The sequence below is a fragment of the Pimephales promelas genome, chromosome 25 (genome assembly GCF_988280905.1).
Source record: "Pimephales promelas chromosome 25, fPimPro1.hap1.1, whole genome shotgun sequence".
In the NCBI taxonomy this organism is placed as follows: Eukaryota; Metazoa; Chordata; class Actinopteri; order Cypriniformes; family Leuciscidae; genus Pimephales; species Pimephales promelas.
In genome coordinates this window covers 6,248,557-6,269,818 of record NC_142793.1, presented here as the reverse complement: position 1 = coordinate 6,269,818, position 21,262 = coordinate 6,248,557, and positions in this window count along the sequence as shown.

Below are 21,262 nucleotides of genomic sequence, written 5' to 3'. Positions count from 1 at the left end.
GACGTATGGCAACCCGATCTCACGGGAATTCGTACGAATTTTACGAGGTGGCTAATTCGTAACAATTCATACGACCTCAGTCGTACAAATTAGTACGATTTTTGCTAAATCGTACATATTTTACGAATTGGCCAATTCGTATGAATTCGTACGAATGACCTACCCCTGACCCCGCCCCTAAACATAACCGTCACGTGGGTTTAGACAAATCGTATGAATTCGCACGAGTGAGGTCGTACGAATTAGTACGAATTAGCCACTTTTTAATCACTCGTACGAATTCGTACGAATTGGTCGTGAGATAGGGTAGCGTATGGTCAAAATACGTCCCAAAACGTCAGTTATATGACGATTTGGGATGAGACTGTGTTATATATTTTCGAATCAGTACTGTGATGTCATACCCAGGGATGTAGTGGAGGCTAAATGCACGTAAATGCCATTTACCCACCTCCCAATATTCGGGAATTGCGTTTGCACCTCCAAAGTGCGTTTATCCACCTTTCAATTACGTTTATCCACCTCTAAATATCCAGTAGTTCCTAAGACATTTTAAATTAAGCTTATGTCGTTTTAGTTTCATATTGTCCACACTCTAAAAAAATGATGAGTTGGATTTACTTAAAATATATATGCACCATTTTTGTATCAAAAAATGTGCATATCTTTTAAGTAAATCCAACACAGTGCAGGCCATGTGAGATCAAAATAAATCTTAGTTCTGTTAACTTAAAATTTAAGCTCATTTATATATATAAAATAAGACAATTAAATCAGTTGAACCAACCATTTTAACTTAGTTTAGATCTTCAGCTTACATGTCTTAAAATAAATAACATGCAAATCACACACAATAAAGCATTTCACTTTATTATTTATTTAAATTGCATCTTAAAATATATTCAAATAGAAAATAGTTGTTAAAATAATAATAATAATATAGTCACAATATTACAGTTTTTCTTGGATCAAAGAAATGAAGGCTTGGTGGGCAGAAGAGACTTCTTTTAAAAATATTAAACAATCTTAGTGTGTGTGTGTGTGTGTGTGTGTGTGTGTGTGTGTGTGTGTGTGTGTGTGTGTGTGTGTCTATATATATAATTATATATATATATATATATATATATATATATATATATATTATTTTTTTCAAAAACCAATAAAAAAAAACAATTAAATGCAACAAATTAGTCCATTATTAAATACCTATAAATATAAAAAAATAGTCTATTAAATAATATCTATTAATTTAAACAAAACAGAAGTTAATTAATGACTTTCCTCCAGAGGTTATGAACGAATCTCTTCAAAAACATTTTAGCAGTAACTACTGGAAAACAGTAAAGATCTACAATCTTTATTTGAAGCTAAAGTTTTGTTTAAAGGGTATTTACTTATTTTGATAATAATTGTGAAGGTTTAATTTACTGAATTAATGCTGTCATTTAGGAATAATATTGTGCTAGAATCAAGATTGCCATTATTTAATGATAAATCGTGCACACACGGAGCTGTAGGCAATGTGCTTTCGAAATTAATATTTGTATGTTAACGTTACCAAAAGTAGGCTAACCCGCGCCCAAGGCCCCCTTTCCCGCGATCCATGTAGGCCTATAGACAATAGAGATAGAGAACATGGGAATTTGTAAGTATGCAAAGTACATTAGTTTTATCCAAAAACAACTCGCTAATAAAGTAGGCCTATAATCTATCCGTGGGGGAGAGAGAGCACAGTCCGAATTGGTCACACCGAACGCGTCAAACACGTCAAGTCTAGTTAGACGCTTGAATCTTCTGCAGCCCGCTCAAGTTCAAAATTTTCTACTGAGAAAGACGTTCGCGGCAAACGAGTCACCCAATTCGCGACGCCCGGCGCGAATGATGCGTCTTCGCGTCTTTGCATTGACTATGAATGTACTCTGCTATCGCAATTAAATTCGCGTTCGGTGTAAACACACCATTAATGCATATACGAGCCAACATCATGGTCATATATTTTGAAAAAACACAATATATAGCTACTCGCGTGCAAAACACTTATTTCATTCGTTAACATGTAGACTACAAATGTTTGCATTCGTAAGAAACGTTTCTAATTGTTGATGCAAAATTTGTAGCAATTCTGAAATTCAGTTAAAAGTAAATTTCTTGACCAAAAATGCAATAAATGATCATGTGTAGGCCTAAGTACAAAAATTAAGCTTACCGCTTCTCAACGTCTTCACATGTGTTTCATATTTTTTTTGTCTGGATAGGCATCACGGGAAATTGCATAGCCTATATCACGTGGCTCATACAGTTACTTAAACTGATATAATCGATTTACTTAATTTTGATGCAATTATTGTAGTAGTTGACATGCATTATGTTTTTTTATTATTTTATTTATGCATACATTTAAGTGCACCTAGTAGCTTATATTTTTTTGTTACACACATATGTTAAGTAAACGTTGAAAAGTTAGGAATACTTAATTTTTTATGTTTGATCCAATTACTTTTATAAGTATTGGTTGTTCGGCTGCTTCAAGATCATACATGCTTTCGAAACAGTACTTGTGATGTCATACACCAATCGTCTGTACTCTGTACAGTGCTGCTTCAAGATCATACTGTTTGCTTTCGAATCAGTACTGTGATGTCATACACCAATCGTCTGTACTCTGTACAGTGCTGCTTCAAGATCATACGTATGCTTTCAAATCAGTACTGTGATGTCATACACCAATCGTATGTACTCTGTACAGTGCTGCTTCAAGATCATACTGTATGCTTTCGAATCAGGACTGTGATGTCATAAACCAATCGTCTGTACTCTGTACAGTGCTGCTTCAAGATCATACTGTATGCTTTCGAATCAGGACTGTGATGTCATAAACCAATCGTCTGTAGGGGAGACCCGGGGCAATTGTAACGTATTTTACATTTTCCTTAATAACTCACAAACTTGAGATAGACTAGTCATCTTTTGATACAAGAAACATATATATGTGCACTAATTAATAATACAATTTATATATTTTTACTTATAAGAACAAGACTAAAATATTCAATTAAATGCAGTGTGGGGGCAATTGTAACACTGAGAAATAACTCCTATTAACCCACTTTATCTCAAATAAAAGCCTACCTCAAAGTAATCACTTTACTGCTGTTAATTTTAAGAGTTTATATAATATTCCCACTTTGTCAAGCACATATAAAACACACATTATTTTATATAAAAAATGCTAATTGATGATTTGTTAATACTGGAACAAACATTTATTTTAATACACCCTTTTAAAATGAAGTTTTACAATAGAATTTAGTGAAATATGTTCATTTTTTTAACAGAAAAGTATGTCAACACACACAAACAAGCTTATTACAATGGGCCTTGTGGCTCGGGGGCAACTGTAACACAGTGTTACAGTGTTGTTTATGTTCATTTTTAATCAATAACCTAGGGATAAAATGTATACAAGTTTAAATTGACAGACATCTAAACTTTAGACAGCAGAAGAAAAATACATTACATCCAAAAAATAACTTTCACACCTCAAAATCAGTTTGTCGTTAATAACTTCTGCTAAAGTTGAAAATGTCACGCTTCTTTTCCACAGATAGAGAGAGAATCCTATTGGGCATGTACAGATTAAGTGTCATCACTCTAGCTTGTTTCTGATTGGAGGCATTGAGTGTGGTACAATTGCCCCCTGTTACAATTGCCCCCGGTCTCCCCAGTGCTTCGTCAAGGTGATCAAAGTACACTGCATGCTTTCGAATCAGTACTGTGATGTCATACACCCAGGGATGTAGTGAAGGCTAAATGCGCAAATGCCGTTTACCCCCAATATTCGGGAATTGCGTTTACCCACCTCCAAAGTGCGTTTATCCACCTTTCAATTGCGTTTATCCACCTCTAAATATCCTAGTTCCTAAGACATTTTAAATTAAGCTTATGTCTTTAATTTAGTTTCTTTAATTTAGTTAATTTAGTATAGGTTGTTAAACCTAAGGCGAACTTTTTCACTCATTAAGACGGTCGCCTGCCACCACCTACTGGCGGTTTAGTGTTAAATGTTTAAAAGTAGCATCATTCTTTCTTATATGTAAATTAAAATCAATTTCATAACATTATTTCATGCAATTGTAATTTTTCAGTGTAAATGATTTAATTTGATCAACCCCTAGAGTAACAGCCCTATGGTGTCTTATTATTAGAAATAATTGAATTTATTGATCAAATTTAGGAATTTAAAATGAAATATGAAGCATACATTTAATAATATTGGGGGAGGGGGGTGCCCTTTAAAGGTGCAGAAATTACAATATGGTGATTTAAATATCAAAGCTGATATATCAATGATGAGAATATTTTTTTAAGAATAAGTCAAATTTTTAAAAAATCTGAACAAGCAACTTTTTTACTCGGACAAGTGAAAGGCAGATTTACTTAGCATATGAAAAGGCTTAATGTCGAGCCCTCCCTATATAGCAATGTCATCAGGAGACACACATACACCGGTAGGCAGTGGCCCACCTTACCTGGTGACCATGTCTTGGTCCACCAGAATTTATAGTTTACCCACCTCTTCAACTACACCTCTGCATACACCAATCGTCTGTACTCTGTACAGTGCTGTCGATCACTGTCTGCTGTATGCTTTCGAATCAGTACTGTGATGTCATACACCAATCGTCTGTACTCTGTATAGTGCTGCTTCTAGTTGATCACTGTATATTTTCGAATCAGTACTGTGATGTCATACCCGGGGATGTAGTGGAGGCTAAATGCACGTAAATGCCATTTACCCACCTCCCAATATTCGGGAATTGCGTTTGCACCTCCAAAGTGCGTTTATCCACCTTTCAATTACGTTTATCCACCTCTAAATATCCAGTAGTTCCTAAGACATTTTAAATTAAGCTTATGTCGTTTTAGTTTCATATTGTCCACACTCTAAAAAATGATGAGTTGGATTTACTTAAAATATATATGCACCATTTTTGTATCAAAAAATGTGCATATCTTTTAAGTAAATCCAACACAGTGCAGGCCATGTGAGATCAAAATAAATCTTAGTTCTGTTAACTTAAAATTTAAGCTCATTTATATATATAAAATAAGACAATTAAATCAGTTGAACCAACCATTTTAACTTAGTTTAGATCTTCAGCTTACATGTCTTAAAATAAATAACATGCAAATCACACACAATAAAGCATTTCACTTTATTATTTATTTAAATTGCATCTTAAAATATATTCAAATAGAAAATAGTTGTTAAAATAATAATAATAATAATATAGTCACAATATTACAGTTTTTCTTGGATCAAAGAAATGAAGGCTTGGTGGGCAGAAGAGACTTCTTTTAAAAATATTAAACAATCTTAGTGTGTGTGTGTGTGTGTGTGTGTGTGTGTGTGTGTGTGTGTGTGTGTGTGTGTGTGTGTGTGTGTGTGTGTGTGTGTGTGTGTGTGTGTCTATATATATATATATATATATATATATATATATATTATTTTTTTCAAAAACCAATAAAAAAAAAAACAATTAAATGCAACAAATTAGTCCATTATTAAATACCTATAAATATAAAAAAATAGTCTATTAAATAATATCTATTAATTTAAACAAAACAGAAGTTAATTAATGACTTTCCTCCAGAGGTTATGAACGAATCTCTTCAAAAACATTTTAGCAGTAACTACTGGAAAACAGTAAAGATCTACAATCTTTATTTGAAGCTAAAGTTTTGTTTAAAGGGTATTTACTTATTTTGATAATAATTTTGAAGGTTTAATTTACTGAATTAATGCTGTCATTTAGGAATAATATTGTGCTAGAATCAAGATTGCCATTATTTAATGATAAATCGTGCACACACGGAGCTGTAGGCAATGTGCTTTCGAAATTAATATTTGTATGTTAACGTTACCAAAAGTAGGCTAACCCGCGCCCAAGGCCCCCTTTCCCGCGATCCATGTAGGCCTATAGACAATAGAGATAGAGAACATGGGAATTTGTAAGTATGCAAAGTACATTAGTTTTATCCAAAAACAACTCGCTAATAAAGTCGCGTTCGGTGTAAACACACCATTAATGCATATACGAGCCAACATCATGGTCATATATTTTGAAAAAAACACAATATATAGCTACTCGCGTGCAAAACACTTATTTCATTCGTTAACATGTAGACTACAAATGTTTGCATTCGTAAGAAACGTTTCTAATTGTTGATGCAAAATTTGTAGCAATTCTGAAATTCAGTTAAAAGTAAATTTCTTGACCAAAAATGCAATAAATGATCATGTGTAGGCCTAAGTACAAAAATTAAGCTTACCGCTTCTCAACGTCTTCACATGTGTTTCATATTTTTTTTTGTCTGGATAGGCATCACGGGAAATTGCATAGCCTATATCACGTGGCTCATACAGTTACTTAAACTGATATAATCGATTTACTTAATTTTGATGCAATTATTGTAGTAGTTGACATGCATTATGTTTTTTTATTATTTTATTTATGCATACATTTAAGTGCACCTAGTAGCTTATATTTTTTTGTTACACACATATGTTAAGTAAACGTTGAAAAGTTAGGAATACTTAATTTTTTATGTTTGATCCAATTACTTTTATAAGTATTGGTTGTTCGGCTGCTTCAAGATCATACATGCTTTCGAAACAGTACTTGTGATGTCATACACCAATCGTCTGTACTCTGTACAGTGCTGCTTCAAGATCATACTGTTTGCTTTCGAATCAGTACTGTGATGTCATACACCAATCGTCTGTACTCTGTACAGTGCTGCTTCAAGATCATACTGTATGCTTTCGAATCATGACTGTGATGTCATAAACCAATCGTCTGTAGGGGAGACCCGGGGCAATTGTAACGTATTTTACATTTTCCTTAATAACTCACAAACTTGAGATAGACTAGTCATCTTTTGATACAAGAAACATATATATGTGCACTAATTAATAATACAATTTATATATTTTTACTTATAAGAACAAGACTAAAATATTCAATTAAATGCAGTGTGGGGGCAATTGTAACACTGAGAAATAACTCCTATTAACCCACTTTATCTCAAATAAAAGCCTACCTCAAAGTAATCACTTTACTGCTGTTAATTTTAAGAGTTTATATAATATTCCCACTTTGTCAAGCACATATAAAACACACATTATTTTATATAAAAAATGCTAATTGATGATTTGTTAATACTGGAACAAACATTTATTTTAATACACCCTTTTAAAATGAAGTTTTACAATAGAATTTAGTGAAATATGTTCATTTTTTTAACAGAAAAGTATGTCAACACACACAAACAAGCTTATTACAATGGGCCTTGTGGCTCGGGGGCAACTGTAACACAGTGTTACAGTGTTGTTTATGTTCGTTTTTAATCAATAACCTAGGGATAAAAGTTTAAATTGACAGACATCTAAACTTTAGACAGCAGAAGAAAAATACTGTACATCCAAAAAATAACTTTCACACCTCAAAATCAGTTTGTCGTTAATAACTTCTGCTAAAGTTGAAAATGTCACGCTTCTTTTCCACAGATAGAGAGAGAATCCTATTGGGCATGTACAGATTAAGTGTCATCACTCTAGCTTGTTTCTGATTGGAGGAATTGAGTGTGGTACAATTGCCCCCTGTTAGTTACAATTGCCCCCGGTCTCCCCAGTGCTTCGTCAAGGTGATCAAAGTACACTGCATGCTTTCGAATCAGTACTGTGATGTCATACACCCAGGGATGTAGTGAAGGCTAAATGCGCAAATGCCGTTTACGCACCTCCCAATATTCGGGAATTGCGTTTACCCACCTCCAAAGTGCGTTTATCCACCTTTCAATTGCGTTTAACCACCTCTAAATATCCTAGTTCCTAAGACATTTTAAATTAAGCTTATGTCGTTAATTTAGTTTCTTTAATTTAGTTAATTTAGTATAGGTTGTTAAACCTAAGGCGAACTTTTTCACTCATTAAGACAGTCGCCTGCCACCACCTACTGGCGGTTTAGTGTTAAATGTTTAAAAGTAGCATCATTCTTTCTTATATGTAAATTAAAATCAATTTCATAACATTATTTCATGCAATTGTAATTTTTCAGTGTAAATGATTTAATTTGATCAACCCCTAGAGTAACAGCCCTATGGTGTCTTATTATTAGAAATAATTGAATTTATTGATCAAATTTAGGAATTTAAAATGAAATATGAAGCATACATTTAATAATATTGGGGGAGGGGGGTGCCCTTTAAAGGTGCAGAAATTACAATATGGTGATTTAAATATCAAAGCTGATATATCAATGATGAGAATATTTTTTAAGAATAAGTCAAATTTTTAAAAAATCCGAACAAGCAACTTTTTTACTCGGACAAGTGAAAGGCAGATTTACTTAGCATATGAAAAGGCTTAATGTCGAGCCCTCCCTATATAGCAATGTCATCAGGAGACACACATACACCGGTAGGCAGTGGCCCACCTTACCTGGTGACCATGTCTTGGTCCACCAGAATTTATAGTTTACCCACCTCTTCAACTACACCTCTGCATACACCAATCGTCTGTACTCTGTACAGTGCTGTCGATCACTGTCTGCTGTATGCTTTCGAATCAGTACTGTGATGTCATACACCAATCGTCTGTACTCTGTATAGTGCTGCTTCTAGTTGATCACTGTATATTTTCGAATCAGTACTGTGATGTCATACCCAGGGATGTAGTGGAGGCTAAATGCACGTAAATGCCATTTACCCACCTCCCAATATTCGGGAATTGCGTTTGCACCTCCAAAGTGCGTTTATCCACCTTTCAATTACGTTTATCCACCTCTAAATATCCAGTAGTTCCTAAGACATTTTAAATTAAGCTTATGTCGTTTTAGTTTCATATTGTCCACACTCTAAAAAATGATGAGTTGGATTTACTTAAAATATATATGCACCATTTTTGTATCAAAAAATGTGCACATATCTTTTAAGTAAATCCAACACAGTGCAGGCCATGTGAGATCAAAATAAATCTTAGTTCTGTTAACTTAAAATTTAAGCTCATTTATATATATAAAATAAGACAATTAAATCAGTTGAACCAACCATTTTAACTTAGTTTAGATCTTCAGCTTACATGTCTTAAAATAAATAACATGCAAATCACACACAATAAAGCATTTCACTTTATTATTTATTTAAATTGCATCTTAAAATATATTCAAATAGAAAATAGTTTTTAAAATAATAATAATAATATAGTCACAATATTACAGTTTTTCTTGGATCAAAGAAATGAAGGCTTGGTGGGCAGAAGAGACTTCTTTTAAAAATATTAAACAATCTTAGTGTGTGTGTGTGTGTGTGTGTGTGTGTCTATATATATAATTATATATATATATATATATATATATATATATATATATATATATATATTATTTTTTTCAAAAACCAATAAAAAAAAACAATTAAATGCAACAAATTAGTCCATTATTAAATACCTATAAATATAAAAAAATAGTCTATTAAATAATATCTATTAATTTAAACAAAACAGAAGTTAATTAATGACTTTCCTCCAGAGGTTATGAACGAATCTCTTCAAAAACATTTTAGCAGTAACTACTGGAAAACAGTAAAGATCTACAATCTTTATTTGAAGCTAAAGTTTTGTTTAAAGGGTATTTACTTATTTTGATAATAATTTTGAAGGTTTAATTTACTGAATTAATGCTGTCATTTAGGAATAATATTGTGCTAGAATCAAGATTGCCATTATTTAATGATAAATCGTGCACACACGGAGCTGTAGGCAATGTGCTTTCGAAATTAATATTTGTATGTTAACGTTACCAAAAGTAGGCTAACCCGCGCCCAAGGCCCCCTTTCCCGCGATCCATGTAGGCCTATAGACAATAGAGATAGAGAACATGGGAATTTGTAAGTATGCAAAGTACATTAGTTTTATCCAAAAACAACTCGCTAATAAAGTAGGCCTATAATCTATCCGTGGGGGAGAGAGAGCGCAGTCCGAATTGGTCACACCGAACGCGTCAAACACGTCAAGTCTAGTTAGACGCTTGAATCTTCTGCAGCCCGCTCAAGTTCAAAATGTTCTACTGAGAAAGACGTTCGCGGCAAACGAGTCACCCAATTCGCGACGCCCGGCGCGAATGATGCGTCTTCGCGTCTTTGCATTGACTATGAATGTACTCTGCTATCGCAATTAAATTCGCGTTCGGTGTAAACACACCATTAATGCATATACGAGCCAACATCATGGTCATATATTTTGAAAAAACCAACCCGGTCTCATCCCAAATCGTCATATAACTGACGTTTTGGGACGTCTTTTGACCATACGTCAATATTCGCCTTTTTAGGGCCCCCTTAAACGTCGGTAGATGAGGTTATGGGATCCTAACTCTACCCCATACCTAAACTTAACCCTAAACCTAACCCGTCACCTAACTGACGTTAAAGGTAAAGCGTCACTTGTATGACGGCCCGGGATCGCCATCTACCGACGTTTAAGGGGGCCCTAAAAAGGCGGATATTGACGTATGGTCAAAATACGTCCCAAAACGTCAGTTATATGACGATTTGGGATGAGACTGTGTTAAAAAAACACAATATATAGCTACTCGCGTGCAAAACACTTATTTCATTCGTTAACATGTAGACTACAAATGTTTGCATTCGTAAGAAACGTTTCTAATTGTTGATGCAAAATTTGTAGCAATTCTGAAATTCAGTTAAAAGTAAATTTCTTGACCAAAAATGCAATAAATGATCATGTGTAGGCCTAAGTACAAAAATTAAGCTTACCGCTTCTCAACGTCTTCACATGTGTTTCATATTTTTTTTGTCTGGATAGGCATCACGGGAAATTGCATAGCCTATATCACGTGGCTCATACAGTTACTTAAACTGATATAATCGATTTACTTAATTTTGATGCAATTATTGTAGTAGTTGACATGCATTATGTTTTTTTATTATTTTATTTATGCATACATTTAAGTGCACCTAGTAGCTTATATTTTTTTGTTACACACATATGTTAAGTAAACGTTGAAAAGTTAGGAATACTTTATTTTTTTTATGTTTGATCCAATTACTTTCATAAGTATTGGTTGTTCGGCTGCTTCAAGTGTCATGATCCTGGCTCTTTCTTTCTTTCTCTGGTTTTTCTCTGCCCCCTTCTGGCCACTATCTTACATTACATTACTTGCATCACTCATTCATTATCCCGGTCACCTCCAGCTGTGGCTCATCCTCTCATTACCTCCTCGTTACCTTCCCAACTGTTTCTCACTATCTCTGATTAGACTCTCTATTTCATGGCTTCTCTCTTATTGTTCTTTGTCAGATTATTGCTCTATGTTACGTACCTGTGCATATCGCTCCTGGTCCTGTCGTATCGTGTCCTGTCTGGTACTAGCTGTTTTGTTCACCGTGTTCCTCGACTCTACTCTGCTACAATCCCAGCATCGTGAGTGGTTCTGGATTTACGCCCCCGTGCCAGCTATGGACCTAACCTGTCTCTTCTTCTGAGTGACCGTCCGTGCTGATCCGGACGGCGGATTTCTGTTCTGTTATTAAGAGACTTTCTGTTCCATTACCATTGAGATTCCTGTGTTGGATTTACTCGCCTTACGGCTCCTGTGTTACTCTTCTGAACATTAAATCACTCATTGACTGTCCTTTGCTTTTGGGTCCTCTTTCTCATACGTGACAGAATAATCTGACCAGCAATGGACCCAGCGAGGGAGAATTCACTTCAGACCGCGCTCGAGCTCCAGGGAGCCATGCTGGGCCGACACGAGGATGAGCTGGCTGCAACGCACCATGCCATGGATTCTCTGGCGACTCGTGTCACCGACATTGTCCAGCAGCTCCAGCATCTCCGCACTGATCCTTCCTCTTCTCGAGGACGGGATACGCCTGAGCCTAGAGTGAACATCCCGCCGTGTTATTCCGGTGAGCCCAAGGAGTGCAGGGCCTTTTTGACTCAGTGTGAGGTTGTCTTTTCTCTGCAGACCTCCACTTACGCTACTGATCGTTCCCGCATTGCCTTTGTCGTCTCCTTGCTGACTGGCCGAGCGCGGGAGTGGGGAACCGCAATGTGGACTTCGGAGGCTGAATGTCTTCGCCGCTATTCCGCTTTCAAGGAGGAGATGTTGAGGGTGTTTGACCGCTCTGCATATGGGGCGGAGGCTTCTCGTCTCATGTCTACGCTGCGCCAAGGAAGAAGGTCAGCAGCAGATTTCTCGATTGAGTTTCGCACTCTATCTGCTTCTTGCGACTGGAACGAGCCAGCCCTAGTTGCCCGCTTCCTCGAGGGGCTCAATGCGGACATTAAGGACGAGATACTTGCCCGGGAGACACCGACTCGACTGGACCCTCTTATTGACTTGGCCATTCGGGTAGAGAGACGTTTTGAGATGCGCCGTCGCAGCCGGGGTCTGGAGAAAGCTCTACTCACTACTCCGGTCCCCTCATCGGCTCCATCTTCCGCATCCGACGCTGAGCCCATGCAGCTGGGAGGGTTACGGATCTCCGCAGCCGAGCGTCAACGTCGTATCATGGCTCGCCTCTGCATGTACTGTGCGTCTGCTTCTCACCGTGTCGCCTCGTGTCCAGTAAAAGCCAACGCTCACCAGTAGAGAGAGGGTTACTGGTGAGCGCGTCAGTCCTGGATCCTCCGACACGCACGCGCACTACTTTTCCCGCACTACTCCGCTGGCCTGGGAATTCCACCTCTTGTCAGGTTTTGATCGATTCTGGAGCCGAGGGAAATTTCGTGGATGAAGGTTGGGCTAGAAGACAGGGGATTACCCTCCTAGAACGTGATGAGGTCACTTCCATCCACGCACTTGATGGTAGTATCCTCACTAGAGCCCGCTTTGCCACCGCCCCGGTGAGTCTCACCATCTCAGGCAATCATCGAGAGACAATTTCTTTTCTAGTTTTGCAATCTCCTTCTAGTCCAGTAATTTTAGGACACCCCTGGTTAGTCGAACATAATCCCCAGATTAACTGGGCCAGAGGTTCAATTTTGTCTTGGAATTTGTCGTGTCATGTTAAGTGTTTGGTGTCTGCCGTTCCTCCTGTCTCTTCTGTCTCTGTTTTTCAGGAGGAGCCGGGAGATTTGGCTGGAGTTCCCCGGGAGTACCATGATCTTCGAGCGGTCTTTAGTCGTTCCAGGGCCACCTCTCTTCCTCCTCACCGGCCGTATGATTGTGCCATCGATCTCTTGCCTGGCACCGCCCCTCCCCGTGGGAGGCTCTATTCGCTCTCCGCGCCCGAACGCGAAGCCCTCGAGAAGTATTTGTCTGACTCGCTCGAGGCGGGTACCATTGTTCCATCCTCCTCCCCTGCTGGTGCGGGTTTTTTCTTCGTTAAGAAGAAGGATGGTTCGCTGCGACCCTGCATAGATTATCGAGGTTTGAATGACATAACGGTCAAGAATCGTTACCCCTTGCCACTTATGTCTTCAGCTTTCGAGATCTTGCAGGGAGCTAAGATCTTTTCAAAGCTAGATCTTCGTAACGCTTACCACCTTGTCCGCATTAGGAGGGGAGATGAATGGAAGACCGCGTTTAATACGCCCCTTGGGCACTTCGAATATCGCGTTCTTCCTTTCGGATTGGTCAACGCTCCGGCCGTGTTCCAGGCGCTAATAAATGACGTGCTCAGAGACATGCTGAATACTTTCGTTTTCGTTTATCTTGACGATATTTTGATCTTCTCTCCCTCTCTCCAAGTCCACACTCAGCACGTGAGACAGGTCCTCCAGCGTCTTCTCGAGAACCGATTGTTTGTTAAGGCCGAGAAGTGCACGTTCCACGTTCAGTCCATCTCTTTTCTGGGGTCAATTATTTCCGCGGAGGGGGTAAGCATGGATTCCTCGAAGGTCCGTGCGGTCACGAATTGGCCCGTGCCGGAATCGCGTGTTGCTCTGCAACGGTTCTTAGGTTTTGCGAATTTTTATCGTCGCTTTATCCGCAACTTTAGCCAAATTGCCGCCCCGCTCTCAGCCCTCACGTCCGCCAGGGTTAAATTTTCCTGGACGCAGGAGGCTCAGACCGCTTTTGATCGTCTCAAGTCTCTTTTTTCCTCTGCTCCTATTTTGCGTACTCCTGATGTCTCTAGACAGTTCATTGTTGAGGTTGATGCCTCAGAGGTGGGCGTTGGGGCTATTCTCTCCCAGCGCTCATCTTCTGACGAGAAGGTTCATCCCTGCGCTTACTTTTCACATCGCCTTTCGCCCGCCGAACGTAATTATGATGTTGGTAACCGCGAGTTATTAGCCATTCGTCTAGCTCTCGGAGAGTGGCGCCACTGGCTAGAGGGTTCTGTGGTCCCGTTCGTGGTCTGGACAGATCACAGGAATCTTGAGTATATCCGCTCCGCTAAGAGACTATGCGCGCGCCAGGCTCGTTGGGCGCTATTCTTTAAGCGCTTCAATTTCTCCATCTCCTATCGTCCCGGGTCCAAGAACCTCAAGCCAGACGCCCTCTCGCGACAGTTTACTTCCCCAGAGGTTATTCCCATTAAGGAGGAGATCCTCCCTAAGGGCGTGGTAGTGGGGGCAGCTGTCTGGGGAATTGAACGTTTGGTCAAGCGCTCTTTAGCCCACGCTATTACCCCTCGTCTTTGTCCCAGGGGTCTTCTGTTCGTTCCTCCGTCCGCTCGCCTCGCGGTTCTTCAATGGGGTCACTCATCCAAGTTATTTGCCCATCCCGGCGTTAGGGGCACCATCGCCGCCATCCGTCAAAAATTCTGGTGGCCCTCTCGTGAGCGCGACGTCCGTCGTTTTGTCGCTTCATGTACGGTATGCGCCCAGACTAAGTCGGGTAATTCGCCTCCGGCCGGGCTACTGCGTCCTCTCCCGTTACCGCCCCGTCCGTGGTCACACATTGCTTTGGATTTTATCACGGGTCTTCCCCCCTCCCAGGGGAACACCGTGATACTGACCGTGGTTGATCGCTTTTCTAAAACCGCTCGCTTTATCCCGTTACCCAAGCTCCCATCTGCTAGGGAGACGGCCCAGATTATCGTCGACCAGGTTTTTAAGATCCACGGTCTTCCCTCTGACGTCGTATCTGATAGGGGTCCCCAATTCTCTTCCTTGTTTTGGAAGGAATTTTGCCGTCTTATTGGTGCGTCGGCCAGTCTCTCCTCCGGATTTCACCCACAAACTAACGGTCAAGCGGAACGTGCCAACCAGACCATCGGTCGCATCCTTCGTAGCCTCGCCTTTCGCAATCCGGTTTCGTGGTCCGAACAGCTTTCCTGGGCAGAGTACGCTCTCAATTCCGCTCCATCCTCTGCCACGGGTTTGTCTCCGTTTCAATGCTGTCTCGGATACCAGCCTCCACTCTTTTCGTCTCAGGAGACTGAATCTCAGGTGCCGTCCGTTCAAGCCTTCATTCAACGTGCTAAGCGTACTTGGAGAGAGGTTAGGTCCGCTTTAGTTAAGTCTCGTTCTCGTACCCGGCGAGCCGCTAACAGACGTCGGGTCAAGAGTCCCCGTTATTCTGTGGGTCAGAGAGTTTGGTTATCCACCCTTAATCTGCCTCTCCAGTCCACGTCTCGCAAGCTGGCCCCCAAATTCATCGGGCCGTTCCGTAACCTTAAGATACTCAGCCCTGTCTCTGTCCGTCTCAAATTGTCTACTAATCTTCGGCGCGTCCACCCGGTCTTTCACGTGTCATGTATTAAACCCGTCATCCGTGCCCCCCCTCGGCCTGTCACTCCTCCTGTCCGCGTCGAGGGCGCTCCCGTCTATAGGGTTCGCAGACTTCTCGATGTTCGCCCCCGGGGTCGTGGTCATCAATTTCTGGTCGATTGGGAGGGATACGGTCCGGAGGAGAGATGTTGGATTCCATCCCGGGACGTCCTGGACCGCTCGCTGATTGATGACTTCTATCGCTCACGCCAGTCCTCCTCTGTTGCGCCAGGAGGCGCTCCTTGAGGGGAGGGTACTGTCATGATCCTGGCTCTTTCTTTCTTTCTCTGGTTTTTCTCTGCCCCCTTCTGGCCACTATCTTACATTACATTACTTGCATCACTCATTCATTATCCCGGTCACCTCCAGCTGTGGCTCATCCTCTCATTACCTCCTCGTTACCTTCCCAACTGTTTCTCACTATCTCTGATTAGACTCTCTATTTCATGGCTTCTCTCTTATTGTTCTTTGTCAGATTATTGCTCTATGTTACGTACCTGTGCATATCGCTCCTGGTCCTGTCGTATCGTGTCCTGTCTGGTACTAGCTGTTTTGTTCACCGTGTTCCTCGACTCTACTCTGCTACAATCCCAGCATCGTGAGTGGTTCTGGATTTACGCCCCCGTGCCAGCTATGGACCTAACCTGTCTCTTCTTCTGAGTGACCGTCCGTGCTGATCCGGACGGCGGATTTCTGTTCTGTTATTAAGAGACTTTCTGTTCCATTACCATTGAGATTCCTGTGTTGGATTTACTCGCCTTACGGCTCCTGTGTTACTCTTCTGAACATTAAATCACTCATTGACTGTCCTTTGCTTTTGGGTCCTCTTTCTCATACGTGACATCAAGATCATACATGCTTTCGAAACAGTACTGTGATGTCATACACCAATCGTCTGTACTCTGTACAGTGCTGCTTCAAGATCATACTGTTTGCTTTCGAATCAGTACTGTGATGTCATACACCAATCGTCTGTACTCTGTACAGTGCTGCTTCAAGATCATACTGTTTGCTTTTGAATCAGTACTGTGATGTCATACACCAATCGTATGTACTCTGTACAGTGCTGCTTCAAGATCATACTGTTTGCTTTTGAATCAGTACTGTGATGTCATACACCAATCGTCTGTACTCTGTACAGTGCTGCTTCAAGATCATACTGTATGCTTTCGAATCAGGACTGTGATGTCATAAACCAATCGTCTGTAGGGGAGACCCGGGGCAATTGTAACGTATTTTACATTTTCCTTAATAACTCACAAACTACTTGAGATAGACTAGTCATCTTTTGATACAAGAAACATATATATGTGCACTAATTAATAATACAATTTATATATTTTTACTTATAAGAACAAGACTAAAATATTCAATTAAATGCAGTGTGGGGGCAATTGTAACACTGAGAAATAACTCCTATTAACCCACTTTATCTCAAATAAAAGCCTACCTCAAAGTAATCACTTTACTGCTGTTAATTTTAAGAGTTTATATAATATTCCCACTTTGTCAAGCACATATAAAACACACATTATTTTATATAAAAAATGCTAATTGATGATTTGTTAATACTGGAACAAACATTTATTTTAATACACCCTTTTAAAATGAAGTTTTACAATAGAATTTAGTGAAATATGTTCATTTTTTTAACAGAAAAGTATGTCAACACACACAAACAAGCTTATTACAATGGGCCTTGTGGCTCAGGGGCAACTGTAACACAGTGTTACAGTGTTGTTCATGTTCGTTTTTAATCAATAACCTAGGGATAAAATGTATACAAGTTTAAATTGACAGACATCTAAACTTTAGACAGCAGAAGAAAAATACTGTACATCCAAAAAATAACTTTCACACCTCAAAATCAGTTTGTCGTTAATAACTTCTGCTAAAGTTGAAAATGTCACGCTTCTTTTCCACAGATAGAGAGAGAATCCTATTGGGCATGTACAGATTAAGTGTCATCACTCTAGCTTGTTTCTGATTGGAGGAATTGAGTGTGGTACAATTGCCCCCTGTTACAATTGCCCCCGGTCTCCCCAGTGCTTCGTCAAGGTGATCAAAGTACACTGCATGCTTTCGAATCAGTACTGTGATGTCATACACCCAGGGATGTAGTGAAGGCTAAATGCGCAAATGCCGTTTACGCACCTCCCAATATTCGGGAATTGCGTTTACCCACCTCCAAAGTGCGTTTATCCACCTTTCAATTGCGTTTATCCACCTCTAAATATCCTAGTTCCTAAGACATTTTAAATTAAGCTTATGTCGTTAATTTAGTTTCTTTAATTTAGTTAATTTAGTATAGGTTGTTAAACCTAAGGCGAACTTCTTTACTCATTAAGACGGTCGCCTGCCACCACCTACTGGCGGTTTAGTGTTAAATGTTTAAAAGTAGCATCATTCTTTCTTATATGTAAATTAAAATCAATTTCATAACATTATTTCATGCAATTGTAATTTTTCAGTGTAAATGATTTAATTTGATCAACCCCTAGAGTAACAGCCCTATGGTGTCTTATTATTAGAAATAATTGAATTTATTGATCAAATTTAGGAATTTAAAATGAAATATGAAGCATACATTTAATAATATTGGGGGAGGGGGGTGCCCTTTAAAGGTGCAGAAATTACAATATGGCGATTTAAATATCAAAGCTGATATATCAATGATGAGAATATTTTTTAAGAATAAGTCAAATTTTTAAAAAATCTGAACAAGCAACTTTTTTACTCGGACAAGTGAAAGGCAGATTTACTTAGCATATGAAAAGGCTTAATGTCGAGCCCTCCCTATATAGCAATGTCATCAGGAGACACACATACACCGGTAGGCAGTGGCCCACCTTACCTGGTGACCATGTCTTGGTCGGTCCACCAGAATTTATAGTTTACCCACCTCTTCAACTACACCTCTGCATACACCAATCGTCTGTACTCTGTACAGTGCTGTCGATCACTGTCTGCTGTATGCTTTCGAATCAGTACTGTGATGTCATACACCAATCGTCTGTACTCTGTATAGTGCTGCTTCTAGTTGATCACTGTATATTTTCGAATCAGTACTGTGATGTCATACCCAGGGATGTAGTGGAGGCTAAATGCACGTAAATGCCATTTACCCACCTCCCAATATTCGGGAATTGCGTTTGCACCTCCAAAGTGCGTTTATCCACCTTTCAATTACGTTTATCCACCTCTAAATATCCAGTAGTTCCTAAGACATTTTAAATTAAGCTTATGTCGTTTTAGTTTCATATTGTCCACACTCTAAAAAATGATGAGTTGGATTTACTTAAAATATATATGCACCATTTTTGTATCAAAAAATGTGCACATATCTTTTAAGTAAATCCAACACAGTGCAGGCCATGTGAGATCAAAATAAATCTTAGTTCTGTTAACTTAAAATTTAAGCTCATTTATATATATAAAATAAGACAATTAAATCAGTTGAACCAACCATTTTAACTTAGTTTAGATCTTCAGCTTACATGTCTTAAAATAAATAACATGCAAATCACACACAATAAAGCATTTCACTTTATTATTTATTTAAATTGCATCTTAAAATATATTCAAATAGAAAATAGTTGTTAAAATAATAATAATAATATAGTCACAATATTACAGTTTTTCTTGGATCAAAGAAATGAAGGCTTGGTGGGCAGAAGAGACTTCTTTTAAAAATATTAAACAATCTTAGTGTGTGTGTGTGTGTGTGTGTGTGTGTGTGTGTGTGTGTGTGTGTGTGTGTGTGTGTGTGTGTGTGTGTGTGTGTGTGTGTGTGTGTGTGTGTGTGTGTGTGTGTGTGTGTGTGTGTGTGTGTGTGTGTGTGTGTGTGTGTGTGTGTGTGTGTGTGTGTGTGTGTGTGTGTGTCTATATATATAATTATATATATATATATATATATATATATTATTTTTTTCAAAAACCAATAAAAAAAAACAATTAAATGCAACAAATTAGTCCATTATTAAATACCTATAAATATAAAAAAATAGTCTATTAAATAATATCTATTAATTTAAACAAAACAGAAGTTAATTAATGACTTTCCTCCAGAGGTTATGAACGAATCTCTTCAAAAACATTTTAGCAGTAACTACTGGAAAACAGTAAAGATCTACAATCTTTATTTGAAGCTAAAGTTTTGTTTAAAGGGTATTTACTTATTTTGATAATAATTTTGAAGGTTTAAATTACTGAATTAATGCTGTCATTTAGGAATAATATTGTGCTAGAATCAAGATTGCCATTATTTAAAGGTGCATTGCGCAACTTTTCATGTTAAAAATAGCCGTTTTCTAACCCATACATGCTTAAACAATCGCCTGATGGGCTGAATGAGCCCTTCTTTGATCACTGCGATCGCCTCTATAACCCTGTACAGTGAAATATATAAGAGGGATTCGGGCTCGAATCTGAGACTGGGCGTGACGTCATGCGCGTTCACGCTCGCCTGGCTATGTCTGGCAGGTTCGTGTAGCTATTCGCCGCCATTCTCCGTATCAGAGAAGACAACTCGAGCGACACAACTCTAGTCAGCTTTCCACAAAAGTAGACGATGGATTCAAAGGGGCTGTTTACACCTGGTCCTTTCATGTGTCTTTTGTGATCGGATAGCTATTCGATCCAATATTATGAAGCTGCAGACTCGGAGCCTGCATCTACAGTCCCCCAACGAGAGTCCCGCATTCTCAGACCCCTCGTTTTTCGAACACAGCGCCTCCTGCTGTTCAAAAGATCGAATAACACCCGCACACAGAGTACAGCGCATTATCCAAATGCAATTAAAAACAAGAATAGGATGCAATATTACGGTCTTCAAATAAATTATCCAATAAATATTTGTGTTCCCTGCTTAATGCATGTGTCAAAAAAAACCCCTAATTGTTAGGCTACTGATGGAAGGGATACAATTAGCAGATTGAACTATCTTCAGAAAAATAGTAGGCTATATTATATTGCTACAATGTTTTTTTTATTATATTTTTTTATTCAAATTCCAATTTTTCTTTCAGTTAAACCTATAATGGTCTAATTAACATTACCATGCTAACATTACAATATCTGTTTTTTTGATATTTTGAATGCGAAGCAAAACAAATCAGAATAGACAAAACACCAATAATAAACAATTATGTACTTTATTTAATAATCACCTAAATATCATCTTGCTGTAAAGAAAAAAGGAAGAAAAAACAGTGTTTTTGACTTTACTTTTCGTCTTCAATTGCATTAAAAAAACTCATTTATAAGTCCCTTTGCATAATCATAAAATGATATGTTGCTGGATTCGGCAGGGGCGACTCCATAGGACCGATAGCACATGTCTTATGATGTTTCAAAAAGAAAGAAAGAAAAAAAAGAAAAAATGTTTGCAAATGTTAGTTACTATGTTGCACTGCTCTGTTGAAGTGTCCCTTGAGATGTTTTTGAACTTTGGACAATTTTGTGGGTTTGAAATATATGGGGCACAAAATGGGCAGTGAAAATAACTGCAGCATTTAAGAC